Raw genomic sequence first — 16,747 nt, forward strand, 5'->3', positions numbered from 1 at the left:
TTATGCTGGTCCCTGGCCTGTGTGCCCGCCACGCTACGCCCGGCCCCATGGGGTCTGTTTGTTCCTGCCTGGATGACATCATCAGATCTACAGTGACAACGGTGTGTGAGAGCGCGTGATGTGGGAACGTGAGACCAACGACAACAACGACAGCTCTTAACCTCCTCTGACCTGTGGGCGGTGGTGGCCTCCTGGGGATTCCTAGAGCAGGCAGGGGCGTCACAAGGGGTAGGAAAGTGGGACTGAGTTACCAGGGCCCAAGGTGGAGGGGCCCTAGTAACTTTAGCTATTGAAAAATAGCAGATCTACAAGCTCGCAGCGCGGCACCGAGTGCCGCGCTGCGAGCTTGTAGATCTGCTATTTTTGAAAAGTCGTGAAAATGTGCGCAAATCTTTGAATATATGTATTTTTTAAGCGAACATTTGTAACTCAAATTTTGCTTCTGGGGGGTCCCTGGAACTAAATATTTTGAGATGGAGGTCCTTGGCCAAATACATATCATCTTCGGGGTCCTTCACATGAAAACGTTTGAGCACCACTGACATAGAAACATACGTTTCTTGCACACATTTTCACGATTTAAAAAAAAAATAGCAGATCTACAAGCTCGCAGCGCGGCACTCGGTGCCGCGCTGTGAGCTTGTATATCTGCTATTTTTTCAATAGTTAACATTCATGGGGGGCCCGCAGCGAATCCTTGTACCCAGGGCCCAGAATTTGGTGTGACGCCCCTGAGAGCAGGGCTTCTCTATGTGGGTGCCGTGGCACCTTAGGGACCGTGGCACCGTGGTTTATTGTGCGACAGTACAATGAATGAAATATAATCGATGTATTTATTTACTAGTAATTAAGACGCCTCAGGGCAACATGCAACCTCGCCCTGATGTATATCGGACCAGTTACTCATATATGGAGACCCCTGGTACGCATATATGGAGATCCATGTACTGTATATGGAGATATGCTGTGAGAGCCCAAACATGCTTACTCAGTTATTCGTTTGTCAAGCGTTATAGGCAGAGATACAACATACGGACAAGCTGTGACCGTTCACATACTAAACTACGGTCGCAATTATCATAGCTGTATAGTTTTCAATTGCTCAGGATCTATCTATACATGTCACTTCCGCCTCAGTGTAACACTGACAATGGGCTTGCGTGCCAAAACGCGTCTGTTTGGTAGAAGGTAGATTATTAAAACAGTAACTCCTAAGACCTCTACAGAGAGTGTGGATTTGTAATTTTCCCTTTCTTTGACACGAAAAAGCCCTCTAAGGGGGCCAGTGTGGTTGGACCAGTTCCCCTGGTTCCATCCAGCCACACAAAGAGGACCAGGATGTGTGAAAGCAGCTTTCTCTCTGTCTGACTGAGGCAGGTCAATCCAGACCTGCCAGGCCTCCCTCCCTCTCTCACTCCCTCTGACATCCGAGAGCCCAGAGAGTTTCGGCCCGCACGTCAAAACCACGGCTCAGCGCAGTGTGTAGCGTTGTTTGTTCAGGGATAAATCACACAATAACAAGGAGGATTGTGGACCTGCGTCGCTCTCGAGAGTCAGACAGCGGCGAAAACAAAGAGAGTGAGAGAGAGAGAGAGAGAGAGAGAGAGAGAGAGAGAGAGGGAGGGAGGGAGGGAGTGATAAAGGTCAGAGGAATGACAAACTAAAGATGGAGGACACAGTGGAGTAATGAGGAAATAAATAGTGTGTGGGTCTGTCCAGGCACGAGCACACATAGACATCAAACTTAAGGGGGCTTGAGCCCCTGCCTTTTTACCCGTCTGTAAAAAGTGCCCTCTCCAGACCATGAATGCAGTTTTTTTTTACTATGGTGAAAGAAATGCAAATGCCATCTTTCTATGCAATACCCGAAGGCAGCATTCAAGAGAATTGCCTTGTCCAAAAAACTCTCCTGAACTTGAATGCAGCATCTTATGTTGAAAGAATGTCCCTTCTCTGTGTAGAAATCCATGCCCTTACGCCACATCCAGTATTCACTTGATTATGCTTAGTTTAGTGTGGTATCACACACCGAAAATAGCCGACCTCCAAGCTCACAACGCGTCGCGCAGCGACGGGTTGTGAGCTTGGAGGTCTGCTATTTTTGATATTTCCACCAAAAGGCCCCATTAGAAGTGTCAGCCCCTGCCTCTCTAACATTCTCTGCACGTCCCTGGGTCTGTCTGTGTGTGTGTGTGTGTGTGTGTGTGTGTATGTCTGTCTGAGTGGACTGATTTGGACAATGGACAGAGTGTCTATCTCTCTCTCTCTCTCTGAGGTGGTTGGACGGGTTCCGTCGGGGCTGCTATCGGGTTGCACAAAAACGCCAGAGAGACAAGACGCTCACATCAGAGCTGTAGGGGGGACAAAATAGAGACCATTGTTCTTCTGGCCTTTTACTTCTTCTCCTTCTTCTCCCACACAGGAAAGAGTGACTCCTTCCTCCTCTTCTCCCTTCTATTCTTCCCCCGTTTAAACACGTGATCAAGGGGGCCCATGCAGGAGCTGATCTGGGTGTCAGGCAGAGAGAGGTGGAAGTGAAAGGGCTGAGGAGAGGAGGAATCTGGAATTCCTGAAGTTGGCACCGATCAGTGTTCATTTTGTAGACTAAAAAACATGGCGAAAAATGTTCAATCTACAAACACGTGGCACTGAGACGCGGTGTTGAGCTTGTAGATCGGCTGCAGCCGAGCGTAAAATCAGGCATTACGATGCCATCAAGGCACGCCAAAATACATTTTAGACTACAAAATATTTTCAGATGAAATTACATTTTATTCAAAACACTAGCAGCACCGGCAGAAAGGGCGTAAATACTAGTGGATTAATAAGTAACTTTATTACTTATTTAATATTATAACTACTATAACTTGAACATAAGTGGAATAATAAGATATTAACCAGCTGCATCCACACAGAGTACTGAGACTCAACCAGTAGACTGAGGCCTTCCAGAAACAACAACGGAATGTCTGACCAAACACTACAATAAATACCAATAAAATCAACTAGCATTTAAAAGGGTATTTCATTCTGACTTTAAAACACTTCTGGGTGATTTTAACGTCTACTCTGGCTTTTGTATGTACCCCAGTCAGTTTTTTTTAAGTAGCTCTATTCAATGTTTATTTAGATATTTGATTTGTTTTAACACACAATGCCCACTCCCATATAAGCCCATCGAACTTCAAACTCTGTTTTAATCGTGTTAGACTCATTGGAAACACACGTCCCCAGTTCTGGTGACTGATATTGTCCTTCTAATGTGTGAAGAGGAGGAGGGTGTCTTTTTCCACGTACTTTTAACATACCCCCATCTGAAAATGTTTTGCCAGTTACCTCCAGAAGAAGATTCATGTAAAAAGAAGATATATAAATATACAGTATATGTGGAGCCCACACTTTGAGAACCACTGGTGTAATGAATGAACACAGAGCAGGTGCCACGGTATATCCTTGTCATTAGCCCCCCCTCCCCCCCCCCCCCCCAGGCATATCCAATCACACACGGATTCCACAGATTCTAAGGAGTAACTCTCCCAGCTGGTCTACTGAGTTCTTACAACCAGAGGAAGTCTGTATCCCCGTGGGAGAGCTCTTCTCTCTCTCTCTCTGTGTGTGTGTGTGTGTGTGTGTGTGTGTGTGTGTGTGTGTGCGTGTGTGCGTGCGTGCGTGCGTGCGTGCTAGGAGAGGGATATAAAAATAGTATGAGGGTGTGAGAGATGAACAGAATGCAAGAAAGCCAATGTGTGTGTGTGTGTGTGTGTGTGTGTGTGTGTGTGTGTGTGTGTGTGTGTGTGGGTGTGTGTGTGCGTGTGCGTGTGCGTCGCACATGTGTGATAGTTATATCCAGTAGACACAGGTGCAGCATAATACGTGAGAGTAACATTGACAGAGATAGCCTGATTACAGTTACCTCTCTGTTTGTCTGTCTGTCTGTCTGTTCGGGGTCCGCTCAACCAGACCAGAGAGACAGACAGACAGCAGGGGAGAAAGGGAGACTTTCTTTTTTACCTGTCTGACCGCTGGACTCAACCAGACCAGACTATGATTTAGACCCAGACTCATTTCCTCCCCACTAAGCTGCACAGGACCATAACATGACCACAGCATGCTCATAAAGCCATCTGGCTGCAAGGGGCCGACAGACGGACCGACCCACCGACCGACCGACAGTGGTGGAAAGAGTACTCACGTATTTTACTTCTGTTACAAGTAAAAGTCTGGAATTCAAAATGCACTTGTAGTTTGAAAGTGTTGGCATCAAAACTTACTTATACAAAAGTAAAAGTACAAAATGTTTGAAAATAGCAGGTCTACAAGCTCACAGCGCGTTGTGGTTTTCAAAACCTTTCATATCAGGGTCCATTATTTATTCAGCCCTTTGAGCCGTGGACCACCGTTTGATGAGATTTATTGGCTCTCAGACACAAACCGTAATATTTTGTTATCGTTGGATAGGATTTTGTCCATTATTTCATGCCTGTATTGAGTTGAGGTGGTAGGATAGATAACAGGCACACGTTGATCAAAAGGACAATTCTTCTACATTAATTGGGGACTGCCCCATAGGTTGAACTCCCGTTAGTCGGGGGCCTAAGGGAGATGACATGGTAATCTCGCGCTAATTAGTCTAAAAGCGGGAAATTTTGCACAGATGTAGCCCAGGGTATGCTCTAATGATTTAGCTAGGGTGCCCGAGTCGGCGACCTTCGGGGTCGCCACAGCGGCCAAATCAAGTTGGGCTCCCATCGACTTTCTATACAGGAGGAAAATACCCAGAAAAACACTTTTTTCTGGGTATTTAAGTTGGATGAGAGGGGTCTAACTAGAGGTTTGTAATGATGCTGAATCCATTGCAAGCATTTGTTTTGCACAAAAAACATTCCTTGGGCTACAAATGGCCTCAGCGAACGATGGTTTAGTGATGAAAAGTGATGAGTCATCACTTTTCAGAGTTTTTGGGGTGTTTTCTAGAGCTGTGGTGACCCCGAAGGTTGCCGACTCGGGCGCCCTAGCTAAATCATTAGAGCATGCCCTGGGCTACATCTGTGCAAAATTTAGCGCTTTTAGACTGATTTGCACGGGGAAAAAAAACCCTAAGGCCTCCGACTAACATGAATGCTCACCCATACATGCATCGTTTTCGGAGGCCATTTCTAGCCCAAGGAATGTTTTTTGTGCAAAACAAATGCTTGCAATGGATTCAGCATGATGACAAACCCCTAGTTAGACCCCTCAGATCCTACTTAAATACCCAGAAAATAAATGTTTTTCTGGGTATTTTCCTCCTGTATAGACAGTCGATGGGAGCCCAACTTGATTTGGCCGCTGTGGCGACCCCGAAGGTCGCCGACTCGGGCGCCCTAGCTAAATCATTAGAGCATGCCCTGGGCTACATCTGTGCAAAATTTCACACTTTTAGACTGATTAGCGCGAGATATATGTGATGGTAACGGAATTCCCGGTTACTCAATGTTGGATTGGGTTCCTCCCTATTCCTTCATCCCAGCCCTATGGCGTATACTGTAGGTAGGCACTTCCTCCATGCTAACTCCCATCAAAGATTTGTAATTTACAAGATAGGGCAACCTGTTTGGAGCCACTAGAGTGTGACATGGTACACAAAGCCTACAGATAGCCTCCTAAGTGGGCGTTTGCGTCTGACGGCAAATCTCCCAAACGTCCAGTTTACTGTTGCTAGATCCCGCGAGACTGTTGCTCTCACACAAATTAGATGTTCTCCTAATTTGAGTCTCTGAAAAAAGCCATTTTGCTATGATATTTTTGGGAATATTGTGTGGCTTTGTTGCAGGGGCGAAATTAGATCTTATTCTGCATGGGTTTTCAGATCAAAAGGGCCCTGGCCTGTACTGCCGTGAGGGGGGCCCATAGATTAGGAGATTAGAGACCCCTGATATATTGGAAATGACAAAATACATATTGTCGTTGTCAGGTGTAAACCTTGTATCTCCAAGTTTCAAATGTGTATGTTCTTTCGCGAAGCAAAGCCCTGCTTTATCGAACAGGGCCGTTGCACAAAAGTAGTGAAAACAGCAGATCGCGTTGTGTGCTTGTAGATCGGCTGTTTTCACTAGTTTAAATCATTTTTAAAATGAAAAATGAAAAACGAACGGTTTTGGACATACAAGGTTTTTCACCCGACAACGATGATATAATAGCCTATGAATTTATAATACTGTCACCAGTAGGGTGGCCCTTGGGTTTATTAAATCCATCAACCCTATACAAATTACGCTTGTGGCTTGTTACGATCGGGTCCAATATTTAGTTCAGTGACCGTGGAGCTAAAGAATGGTTCAGAAGCTGTGTTCACGTTCACTCTCCCATTAGAAATGAACAGTCTCCTATAATGGTCTCTTCCGCCTCCTAAAAAGGTATTCACCTACGTCACGGCGGATACGGGAAGTAAACCGGAGATGCCGTGTCTTGCTATTTCCGTCTCGGCTCGCGATCTCATCTGAAGGCGGAGCGAGCATCACCGGGTCATGGCCGTGACCGTAAACCTTTAAATCCACATCATTGATTTTATGTAAAAGAACAGAAACCCGGGCGACCGGCCAAATATCCTGTTATAGGAAGCAACCGGTACTCTGGCAGCGAGGGGGGTGGGGTGGCGGGGGTGGCGGGTGGCGCTACTTGAGCCAGGCGATTATAAATAAACGGTACGCAGTTATATAGAGACGAGGGCCACGGCCTTTTGTTCTACAACGCTACAACTCATGCACTAAAACAGATAACAGCTAAAGTGTTCCCCGCACGTTATGCCTTATGCAAGAAGAGAACACTGAGTGGAGCCTGACCCACCAAGCACGATTTTTGGGCCCGATGCCAATTTCCGCATCGTCCGAGACGACCTATTATCGATGTTTTGACTAATCTTTTGAAAAAAAGAAGAAAAAAAGAATCAATTTAATCAATCCCAATAAATTTGAAAAACTTTGATTTTAATAATGTTTCCAAGTGAGAACTTTCACAGTAACTAGAATTCATGCTATTTAAAGCGGCACTATGTCACTTTTTCGAACGAATAAAATGTAGTTTTGTCCAATACCCGGATGTGTGCAGTCAAAGGTACTGTATTTGCAGACTTTGGGTTGTACACAGGCTGTATGCTTAGTTAAACTTTGGGTGACAAAAGTGCGTTGCGGTCTGTGCTGTGCATGTAAATAATAGCATTGATTGAGCACAGCTGGTGAGACAGACAGTCTGGGCCTGGGGGAGAGAGTTAGAGATCAGCTGGGGATGGGCATATTTCTTTGAGGCAGCAGGTGGGGGTCCGTGAAGCATTCGCTGGGGGTCCCCAGGTTGGGGTTGACTGCGCTAAGCTGTTGTGGTAAGACGACATGTGTCAGTGTCGGTGTATTCCTCTGACTCCATCTGTAGCTACTTTCTGCCTGTGAATATTATCCCTTGCACATCCCATTGGATTTTGGCGAAGTAAAAAACTGTCTTCCTCGGCCGGACTACACCAAAAAATGCGTGCATACGCGCGTACTGTCCGTGAAGACGCTCGCGTATGCGTAAACGCTCCAGGCTACACCAAGGAGGGAGTATATGTGAGGAAGACCAGATAGTCTGTGTACAAAACTCATACGCGTGCTTAAAAAATAGAACCGATCCTATTTTTAGGGAATGCGTATCCATGGTTCGCGCTATCCGTACGCTTGTTGTAGCCGGCTGAATTGATATACATTGGATCTATCCAAAACGCGCATACGCGCGCACGACCCGCATACGCACTGACGCGCGCGAAACGGCTTGGTGTAGTCCGGCCGTCATGCTAATGGTCAATGCCGTGTGCAAGGCAGCGACGAGAAAAGTGCGGAACAGAGAGTGTGACAGACTTCCTTTAATTAAATATGATAACATATACAATTGGGGTGGTTGTATTTTGTCTCCCTGCTCTTCTATTGATCCTGTGTCTTTGACACGAATCGAATGTGTTACTGACTTGACGCGATAGTCGACAAAGGTCAAGATTCAATGCATCCCCTGATCAATGGTAAATATTTCAGCATTTTTGCAATGAGATCTGGGTTAAAATCCGGGGCAGAAGCGGAAAGTTACAAGCCTTAATCCAAAAATAGCCGATCTACAAGCTCATAACGTGTCACGTTGAGGTGCATTGTGAACTAGTGTTAGCTAGTAGATCAACATTTTACAAAAACTAGTATTCCTATAATGACATGTACGCCCAAGAAGGAACGCAAGGTTTAAAGTGATAAAAAAAGAAAAGAAAGGCTTGACACAATGGCTGCATAATTGCTGATAGTGAAGTTGTTAAAAAGGTCAAATAATGGCCGATATATCTGCTGCACTATTATCTGGCTGTAAAACACACAGCACACAGAATCCATTTGTGCTGGTATCTAAACGGAGGTCACTGCATGGCGGGGGAGAGCAGCTCAGGAGATAACAGCAGCATTATCAATGAAAACACAAAGAAACAATAACACTGGAGTGCTGAGGTGAAGGCAGGGTGGATGAGTGCAACTCTATCACAGGGAAACAGGCCATACTAGTATAGAGAGCACTGTTTCAACTCAACTCAATTAAAAAAGATATATATATCATTGTTGTTGGTTGGAAACCTTGTACGTCCAAAACCGTTTGTTTTGTATTTATCATTTTAAAAATGATTTAAACTAGTGAAAATAGCCGATCTACAAGCACACAACGCCTCGCGGTTTGCTTGTAGATCTGCTATATTCACTAGTCTTGTGCGTCAGCCTTGTATGATGAAGCAGGGCTTTACTATACGAAAAAACGTACACATTTGAAACTTGGAGACACGAGGTTTCTGCCTGACAGCTGACAGTGATGATATGTATATAATATATATATATATATAATTTCAAAAGATTAAAAATAATCTTTTCATCACTTAAAAACAATTCCAACATGTTTCAAAATAAAAAAATGAATAAAATCTGATAAGTTTCCATAAATAAATAAAAATGTTTTCAACTCATGAAAATGTGTGCGTTTTTGTGGAAATCTTTTAAAATGACAAAGTTTAGGAAAACAAAAAATAAATTAAGGGATATTCACTCGTGAGACACAAATGGGTCCCGACCCACTGTTCTAGACAATAGTCCCAGGACAAGGCGTTGTCACTCTACAGTCGGCAGCACATCGTTCACATCTGCCCCCCCTCTGAGCCTGTGACCTTTACAGACAAAGGCCTCGGTACGGGGTCTAGAGTATGACCTTTACCAGGCGAAGGTCACAGGGTCCTGTTTGTCCCCGCCAGGATAAAAGCACTGTTTGTCTGAGGACCACCACCACCAGTCCACCACGTGGCTTCTGGCCATGACACAAACAATGGCAGGTTTGAGAGCCAGAGACACTGGAAGAAATGACCTGAGATTCTCCTAAGCAGTGCTGTAAACTGAAGTAGGCTAACTAAGTACTGTACTTTACTTAGGTACAATAGGTACAATTGATACATTAATCCACTTTAGCCCTATTTTATACCTTGGCTATTTGAAAATAGCCAAGGCTCACAATGCGTCGCATTGCGACATGTTGTGAGCTTGTAGATCTGCTATTTTCAGACATTTTGTACTTTTATTTTTGGTACTTTAAGTACATTTTGATGACAACTCTTTCATTTACTTTTACTCAAGTGCATTTTGAATTCCGGACTTTTACTTGTAACAGAGTATTTCTACATTGCAGTATTGATACTCTTACTTAAAGGGGGCGTGACACGGCCAAAACAGCTAATTATGGCTATCAAATTAGCATTTTTTTTTAATGATGTCATGTACCCCCATGTTAAATTATCCAATCAAATGATGCTGCCGACACGCCCATACAGCTACAGTAGCTGTATGGGCGTGTCGGCAGCAACAGGCTGTTGATTGTACTGCATACTTTGAGCTCCACCCCCTTTCCAAACCGTTTCAACAAAGACCACGTGACCTACTGTACCATAATGTTACATTTTGGCCGGTGTCACCACTCCTTTAAGTAAAACATTTGAGTACTTTTTCCACCACTGCTCCTAAGGCTGTAAATATCGTCACTATCGAGGGTGGAAACCTTGTATGTCCATTGAAACCGTTACTTTTCAGGAAATAGAACCAGAATACCAGTGGATCCAATGTAGTATTGTTTCAGTTATCGTTGACAAATTTCATTGATTACATATTTATGAAACCCACGTTCAAAATGTTTGAAAAATAGCAAGCCGATCTACAAGCTCACAGCACGTTACATCGGCTTAATGTTTCACCTTATTCTTGTCACTCTTGTATGACTCAGTAGGGCATTGATTTGGGGAGAAACATACAAAATTGAAACATGAACAAGGTTTCTGCCCGACAGCAATGATATGCAACCAGATTCAGGCAAACATATTTGCAGAATTGATTTGAATACTGCAAAAAAAATAATAATAATAAAGAAAAGAAAAAAAAAACACGAATAGATGAGAAGATCTTAGTTTGTTCGTCCTACCTGGACTGGCAAAGGTCTCTCAGCAAAATCAATTAGACAAAGTATATAGGTATAGGATATTTGAAATGAAAATCCATATTGTTTAGGTCGGTGCTGGACTACTAAATGTTTGATTCATTCTACCGTTGCCACTCTGCACATTCAACACACTTTCAAAGACATTTGCCTTTTGAAACAGTTGGACCTAATGGTTAACCAGGGTGTGTTTTGCTCTGTGGAAGCAGCCAGGAATGAGGATATAAATCTGTGTTCATACCTACTGATCTGGCAGTTTATTTCAATTTATTCAAATCAATGCAAGAAAACATGTAAAAACTAAGATAAATCATGCACACTGTCTAACTTGTAATGATATATACTTATATATATTGTGACATTTCAATGCCAGAAGGCCAATGATTGAAAAGCCATCAGCAAAGACAAATAGATAACATTCTGAGAACTGTAGCCAAAAATAGCAGATCTACAAGCTCACAATGCCTCGCGCTGCAAGGCGTTTTGAGCTTGTAGATCGGCTATTTTCAGCAAAGAGGTTTGGTGTAGAGGGGGAAAAGAGCAGACTAAGTACAGAGTAAAAGGTCAAGTTTATTAGGTAATGACGGCTCAAAAGTGGTTAAATACCTGAAAACACAAATTGACATGAATCCAAAATACACTGATGATTGTGCTGTCAAACGATGAAACTATATATATGGAATCTATGAACAGGTTGTGGGGGTCCCTGCTTCATCTACTCTCTCAACTAAGGGGTCCTTTGCCTGAAAACGTTGAAGACCCCTGAGTTAAGGAGTAAACACTGAAGAGAGATGGGGTAAGGGGGACATACTAGTGGAGAGACGGAGGTGAGGACGAAAGGTGCATGGACAGCCAGAACCCAGTCAGTGAAAGACAGGGGTGATTGATTAGTGATTTGATTAGCTGGCTGTCTGGCTGAATCTCATCAAGCAACACACAGACAGACACCGCTAGTACAACAGACTGCGCTCTCTCTGCGCTGTACCATCTGTGCTATGCCTCACTGACCTCCCATCCACTCATAACTCCCACAGAGGAAAAGATGAATTATTAATTGCGGTGGTTTATCCTTAGTTTTGAAACAAATAAATAAAAAAAACTCCCCAAAAGCTCGGAGAGGAGCTTAAATAAGATTTCAACATGCTGCTCTTGCAGCCAAAACAATACTTTACTGAATCTGACAGTTCAGGAATGTTTCCATCTTTCAAGGACATCTTTCTATCTTTTTTCTCCATGGCTCTTATTTCTTCAGCTATTACCTCCTCCGTCACAGATATACAGTCCACAGCTAAATATATTCTGCCAAGATGCTGTGATTCTAATCATTGCCTTCAGAATGACTTCTTTCTGATGTATGCAAACACACACATCCAAGTCTATACTTGTCTATGTACAGCACATCACAAGTCAAGTGAAAGGTGACTCCTGTGTTGGCTGTGCACGATGGCATTTTGTTCGTGGGAGGGCGAGAGTGAGAGTGATTCACATGAAGTATGAAGCAAATGACTCGTAAACGTAGCTTTGACATATGGATGTCATTCCATACGGGGCGGCTGTGCCGCTGCCCCCTGGTCCAGTTATATTGGGACCTCATGTTTCTAATGTAATTCTGCACTTACAGTACACTGCTGGGCTAAGCAAGCGGAGCCGAGCAAATGGCCCGGCAGACATCTAATGGTCAGCACAATCACTGTTTCATCAGCTGCCAGCGCTTTCAAGTGCCACACACATATGCACGCGCACAAATGCCGGCGCGCGTGCACGCACGCACGCGCGCGCACACACACACACACACACACACACACACACACACACACACACACACACACACACACACACACACACACACACACACACACACACACACACACACACACACACACAGAGAAACACACACACACACACACACACACACAGAGAGAAACACAAACACACACTGCCAGTGGAGCGTCAGCCCCCTGGGAACTTTAGACAGCTGAATGAAGACATCACTACATCAGCTGTCTGGCTGCCACATTGTGCTGAGAGCAGAGGAGAGGAGAGGGAGAATGAGCCAGCACTGCTAACAGGCTGGGCTCTGAGAATGAGCCAGCACTGCTAACAGGCTGGGCTCTGAGAATGAGCCAGCACTGCTAACAGGCTGGGCTCTGAGAATGAGCCAGCACTGCTAACAGGCTGGGCTCTGAGAATGAGCCAGCACTGCTAACAGGCTGGGCTCTGAGAATGAGCCAGCACTGCTAACAGGCTGGGCTCAGGGAATCTCTCTAAACCCAGTTATATGAGGTAAAGGGGGTGCGCAGCAACAGTTAGTCGATTTAATCGACTAACTAATTAGTCGACGACTAATCGATTTGCTCAATTATTAAAGACACATATACTATTCAGCCACTGGAGTAGTGTGGTCTGTGTTTACCTGCAGAAACCCACTGCCCCTCTAACCGTATTTTGGTGTTTTCATGGTTTGTTTTGGTAGAGGGGATAAATGGTAAATGGTGCATTTATATAGCGCCTTTATCCAAGGCGCTTTACAGAGATTGTGCATTACATTCACCCATTCACACACAGATGATGGAGGAAACCATGCAAGGCACCAACCAGCTCACCGGGACTCCGGGAGCAACTAGGGGTTCAGAGTCTTGCTCAAGGACTCTTCGGCACCAACTCTGGGGGAGCCCGGGATCAAACTGGGAACACCTTGGGAACCCTCTGTGTTCTAATGACGGTTTCTCTACCCCTGAGCCACTGCCGGGATGTTTTCGGGGTTACCAAAACAAACAGTGAAAACACCTAGATGTATTCATGTTACATTATGACACATTAACACCTTCTAAGCCTGGCCGTACTCCCTCGGACTTCCTACTGGGTCCCATCAGCCACGCCGTCTATTCCCGGACTTTTGATATAAATTATAATAAAAAAAAAAAAAAACATCGGAAATTCTTCTCTGTGTCTTTTTGGAGCGATCTGAAAGGGTTAATATGCTCTGACAGTCATTTTCTGGTGCTGGGTGTGATACTCCTAATATCCAGCAGGCCACGCCGTTGACTCACATTCTGGATGGATGGCTGGCCAGGAGGAGCCTCATCCTCTCCCCAGTGTTGAAACTCAGCAAGAAGCTCAAACAAGATGGCTGGTCTTTGTCTCTGTTCGTGGATCGCGGTTTCAATCACGTTCGGGCGCCGCTTCTCTATCGCTCCTTTCCCTGCTTCGCCGCACGTAAACGAATGGAATTGATCTCCCCTCCGCCTCGCCAAAGTAAGATCGCCGACCTCTGCAGGATGAATATGTACGCTGTGTCGAGCACTCCAGTACGTGTTGTTATCATGTGGGCTTTGTTTTTTTAAAACATGTTTGTAAATAAATGGCTTATTTCTTCGGCGCTACCTCTGTTCAGAGGGTTCTGCCGCGGCTTGCAACGTGTTAATGTAAGACAAAACCTCTTCACTAAGAAAAAGCCACATCTTGATTCTTCGATTAATCGAAAGAGCAATTGATGTAATCATCGCTAGGGGATAACCGAAAGGTTGCAGCCCTAATTTGAAGCCATAAGGAATAGGGGTGCCACGGTTCGGTTCATATCTCGGTTTTTGGCTCACGGTTTTGGTACGTTTCGGTACAGTAAAAATTTAAAATGAAAAAATAAAGAATCCAAAATGTTCTGTTAATTTTAAAGATGGGGTGCAATCATTTGTTTCCCCCCTAAAACATGATAATCAGTTTTTATGATTATACTAGGAGGAAGATTTTCTCCAAAAAAGTGTACAGAAAGAGTTCAAATTATGTTTTTATGTGGCCACACCCCCAAAAAATAAAGAAATTCGGTTCATTTTGTATGGGCTGTTCGGTTCGGTACAGGGCCATTCGGTATACCGGTTCGGTTCAGTATTGTGGCACCCCTAGTAAGGAAAGAGGTGCCCACTCAGAATGGTATGCGTGTGTTATCTCTCTGTGGGCCAGAACTCTCACTCCATTCATACCTCTGACAGAAGGCAGGAAGGAGGAGGCTGGAGTGAGATAACAACACCTCTCTCCTCTCCCGTCCTGAAGATGCATTTTTTTGCGGGGTGATGATAACCCAACACAGCGTGCTCTCTGACTGTCTGGGAGAACTGAGGATCTGTCATGTTGGCTTCACAGTGTGGCTGTTGACAGCCAGCGTTTGCAGCAGTCAAACTCAACGCCCTCGGGCAGCGGTGGTGGAAAGTAACTATACGTACATGTATTCAAGTACTGTACTTTAGTACGATTTTGAGTTTTTTTATTTACATTAGTGAGTAGTTTAGAGCAGTGTTTCTCAACCTTTTTTCTGCATGGGCACACTTTTCATGTCCCAAGAATCCATGGGCACACCAACATAATACGGAGGTGTAAATATCGTCACTGTCAGGAAGAAACCTTGTATCTCCAAGTTTCAAATGTGTACGTTTCTTCACAAAGTAAAGCCCTGCTTCATCATACAAGGCTGATGCACAACACTAGTGAAGGCGTTGTGTGCTTGTAGATCTGCTGTTTTCACTAGTTTAAATCATTTTTAAAATGATAAATACAATACTGGCTTTCAAGCAGTTTCAAGGGGCACACTTGACCCTTCTCAGGGGCACACCAAAGGTCCCCAGTCACAGTTGTTGAGAAACACTGGTTTAGAGTATTTCCAATTGTCTATCATTCTACTTCTACTTCGCTTCATCTCACATGAAAATATTGTACTTTTACTCCATTATAATGATTTGAAAACTTTAGTTACTACTAGTGACTTTGTAGATTTTGATTATTATTATGAAACCAATTCAGACCTATATTAATGTATGTACTGTATATACTTTGGCAATTGGAAAATAACCGATCTACAAGCTTACAAAGTGTCTGCTATTTTCAAAGGATTTGAATACATGTGCATTTAAAAACTTGTGACATACGACCTTCTGCATAACAAACTACTTTTATTTTTGGAACTTTAAGCATATTTTGATGCCCTTTTTAAAGGGTATTGGCATTTTACTCATGTTAAATTTCGATACCGGACTTGTACTTGAAAACAGACTATTTCTACAATAGATTATTGATACTTTTACTTAAGTAAACACGTGAGTAACTTCTTCATTCACTGTCAGCCAGTGGCTTTATGCCCATTCAATCTACTTAATGGTTTTACATCTCTCACATGTAGCAGTGCTGCAGGGCTCTCTCATCTGTCCTGCGGTGCGGACATGTCGTAGAATATCAGAATTTATTGCAAAGATACACCCTTGAGAAGCCCCTTCTTGCACTTTAATGTTATGAACAGTATATACCAGCTGGCTATATGCACATTATTTCCAATCCCTCATGTACATAATGTTCAGATGGATATGCTATGTGTAAATCTAAATACGGTATGTAGATGCCTTGTTCTCTTTCTGGAAACAAACACAAATCTGTAAAACCTGTAAATCTGTGATGTAACAATAAAGATTCTGATTCTGACAATGTTAATAAAAGTATGGGAAAGAAGTGCCCCCACCACCCAGGCACCCACCCAAATCATCAAGAAATGTGGTCTCGTATTCCCAGTATTTTGTACACTCTCTGAGTTATGGGGGTCATTAAAATGAAAAAGTGAAAACCATGTGTACTCTGAATATATAATGACAGAGCTAACTAAGCACACAAAAACAGGACGTTCTAATAAGATGTGTTTCACTGTGACAACTATGACATCCTTTATGCATGGGCCTGCTGTATCTTTGATAAAGTAGAGTGCATGGTATCACAAGGCTACAAGCATATACAGCACATATCCAAAGTTGTATGCACATCAAACAATGTCACTAATGGTATCAAATCCATTAAAACCGGGAGAGCTTCTGTGCCATTTGTACTGATGTTGGCGCTAGAAGATGGCCATGTGTGAAATCAGGGCTTGTGATTTGCCATCCAAGGAGTCTGTGTGCAAAGTTTGGCATTGATAGGGCCAACGGTGTAGGGGCAAAAGTGTGACATGACGTGACGGACAGACAGACGCAGACAGACAGCCGGTGGAGGTTTTCATATTATAGTTGCGTCCTGACGGTCGCAATCAAACGGGGGTCCGTGCCCCATGGCCTGACTAATATCAGACCAGGGGGTCCCTGAAATTAACTAGCCTACTTTCAGAATCCATGAGGTAAGGCCTTCTTTGTCTGCCCACTGAAACAAGTCAAGTGTTGATGATGGTAAAACAGTGTATGGATGGGAGCCTGTGTGTGACATACACTTGGATAAAGAGCCC

At 43.9% G+C, this 16,747-nt stretch overlaps 1 protein-coding gene across 2 annotated transcripts in view; it reads right to left on the bottom strand.

The window, feature by feature from the left end:
* Positions 1-16,747, bottom strand: part of n4bp3 (NEDD4 binding protein 3) — a 61,107-nt gene that overhangs the window by 42,990 nt on the left and 1,370 nt on the right. The window lies entirely within an intron of this gene.

The sequence above is a fragment of the Nannobrachium achirus genome (assembly GCF_963921795.1).
Source record: "Nannobrachium achirus genome assembly, chromosome: 17".
NCBI lineage: Eukaryota > Metazoa > Chordata > Actinopteri > Myctophiformes > Myctophidae > Nannobrachium > Nannobrachium achirus.